At 38.1% G+C, this 2970-nt stretch overlaps 1 long non-coding RNA gene across 1 annotated transcript in view; it reads right to left on the reverse strand.

Annotated features, from left to right (window-relative positions):
- Positions 1-1319, reverse strand: part of LOC106880960 (uncharacterized) — a 7513-nt gene extending 6194 nt beyond the window's left edge. Inside the window, exon 1 of the long non-coding RNA XR_001410797.2 lies at positions 1144-1319. This is a non-coding gene — a long non-coding RNA (uncharacterized LOC106880960). The remainder of the gene's footprint in view (positions 1-1143) is intronic.
- Between the last annotated feature and the right edge of the window lie 1651 nt (positions 1320-2970).

Here is a 2970-nt window from a genome sequence, read left to right on the forward strand (position 1 = left end):
CTGCCGAGAGTTTCTAATGTTACTTGTGTGATTGTGTGTTGTTTGTTGTCGGTGAGTGACCTCGACATTTGACAGATTCTATTTTCGCTCATGGAGACGTATACGGTGGCCTTTTACAGATAACAAATCAACAACAGCGGACTGTCGGGTGTTGTCGGCTATTCATTCTGGAAAGCATTGACTGAACTTGGAGTTATTGTCTCAGCAAAGAGCGGGGTTATCAATTTCTCACTGAAACTGCAAATAAGGCCGCTAAATGGCTTTGGATAAACAGAGCAGACCGATGACCTACTGCTACTGGGATGCTAGCCGGAACTTGACCAACCTTGGCTGGGTCAACTGGTCGACGGAATCTGATGTTGAAAGGGCCTCAACTTCCTGGGTTCCCAGAAACAAACAGCATTGACGATGCATCCCATAACATCTGCTTATCTTAAAACTAAAACTAAACATATATCATATTATGAAATAGGCGTAGGAGTGGCTGTGTGGTAAGTAGTTTGCTTACCAACCACATGGTTCCGGGTTCAGTCCCACTGCGTGGCACCTTGGGCAAGTGTCTTCTACTATAGCCTCGGGTCGACCAAAGCCTTGTGAGTGGATTTGGTAGACGGAAACTGAAAGAAGCCCGTCGTATATACATGTATATGTATATATATGTGTGTGTGGGTGTTTGGGTGTCTGTATTTGTCCCCCCAACATCGCTTGATAACCGATGATGGTGTGTTTACGTCCCCGTAACTTAGCGGTTCGGCAAAAAACCCCGATAGAATAAGTACTAGGCTTCCAAAGAATAAGTTTTGGGGTCGATTTGCTCGACTAAAGGCGGTGCTCCAGCATGGCCGCAGTCAAATGACTGAAACAATCAAAAGAGTAAAAGAGTAAATGGTGAGCTGGCTGTATCGATTGCACACCGGACAAAATGTTTAGCGACATTTCTTTCGTCGTTACGTTCAGAGATCAAATTCCACCAAGGTCAACTTTGCTCATCATCTTTCGGGGTCCGTAAAATAGGTACCAGTTAAGCATTGGAGTCAATTCTCAAATGAAGTATATACAGTATATGTTAAATAATAAACTAGAGAGTCCAACTGCAGAAATAGAGAAGCATAAATAATTGTATTTTTAAAAAAAGTCTTGTACCAAATTGGTTTCACCGTTGGCGATTCTTCAGCGAGCAAAGTATCCGTAATTGAAGCAGAGCAGTAACATTAATCTTTGTTTCAAATTTTCCAAAATTATCGGAATTGAAGATAATTCAAAATTACAAACTATTGTATTACATTTTGAAGATATACATATATATTGCTGTTACAGAACAAAAATGGTTGCTAGGAGAATCACGATCTAAGTTCTCATAATGACGTTGAAAATAAAAACATGACGTCAGTCAACAACCGATATGCATATTTATACACCGTATTTTAACATATATAAGGAACCCCCCTTTTTTTTGTCAAAAATTAGGTTTAAAAGACATGGGAGTTTCTTATACATGGATAGTATTATAATCCCTTACAAAACCTTTTTTCCAAATTTTAGACCTCAAAAATTAAAATACATTAAAATATGGTAAATTAAAATGCATTAAAATACGGTATGTTAAGAGTTTGTATATGTAAGAGTGTAGGCCTATGTTAGTGGTGAATACGTTGTGTATGTGTGTGTGTGTGTGTACGTGTGTGTGTATGTGTGTGCTTGTGTATATATGAACACAAGTATGTATCATTAACACATTAAATTATTCAATACACACACAAGTATATACATATGTATGTATTTTTGTATGTATGTATGTATGTATGTACGTATGTATGTATATGTGCAGATTTGTATATTTTGTTTTATGAATGTATTCTCATGCATATACTTACATATCTAAACATGCTCATATATACTTAAATGATAAACTTCTGGAAAGTTTTACAGATCTTTACAGTTCCAGTGATGGATTGGATCTGTAGTCTTCGAATTAGCTTTCCCGTTTCTGGTTTTGAGAAACCTAATTTCTCAAGATTGGTATTAAGGCAGTGTGTTATATATCTCATTGTCCCGATAATTACAGGTATAAACCTGAACTTGTAATCTGGTTAGAGTAACTGCAGATTTCTCAGTAGTTCAGCGTAAGTATCCTCTTTTTCACTGATCTTCAGCTTTATGTTAACATCTGCTGGATAGCCAATTTCCACCACTGTACACAGTTTCTCTTCTCTATCCCAAATCATTATATCAGGTCTGTTGTGCTTATATTTTATTGAGGTCTTCACTGGGACATTCCACCAGTATTCCTTTTTATTATGAGTGACTATGGCTTCTACCATACTGTGGATTCTTATTTCTTTGTCCTCGGTTATCCTTCCAGCGAGTTTCATTATAGAGTGCCTTCGCTACAACATCATGTCTCATCGGTAGATAATACCATGATGACATTTTCAGACAACTGCTTATGATGTGGGTGATATCTTCAATGTTAACTCCACAAAGTCTGCATCGGTTGTCACATTTTATTGCTTTTCCAGGATCTCTATCTCTTTTGTGCATCAGATACTGGTTGATATTTCCTGTTCCTGGATTGCAAACGCATACCCTTGAAAGTGGGAGGTAGTAATCCGGCTATTGGTCCATAATGAACTGCTTTGATGATTGATGTTACTATCATCTTGGAGCTTTCTACTAACATATCCATGCATAGTCTTCTGCTCATACAGGTTCATCCTTTCATCTGGTGATACGTTGCGGTAGAGTTGTGCGACTTCTTTGGGCATGCATTTCTTTAACGCTGTATTTTCTGAGACGCTTTTTAAAATTTCGGCTTCTCAATCATTACTAGAAACATACGGATCTCACATGAGGCATGAAAACCCACTGAAACAGCTTGCGTATAATGAGAATGAAAATGTGTGTATGCTTCGAAGTGTGTGTATGTGTGTGTGTGTGTGTGTGTGTGTGTGTGTGTGTGTGTGTGTGTGT

The sequence above is a fragment of the Octopus bimaculoides genome, chromosome 11 (genome assembly GCF_001194135.2).
Source record: "Octopus bimaculoides isolate UCB-OBI-ISO-001 chromosome 11, ASM119413v2, whole genome shotgun sequence".
NCBI classification, from domain to species: Eukaryota; Metazoa; Mollusca; class Cephalopoda; order Octopoda; family Octopodidae; genus Octopus; species Octopus bimaculoides.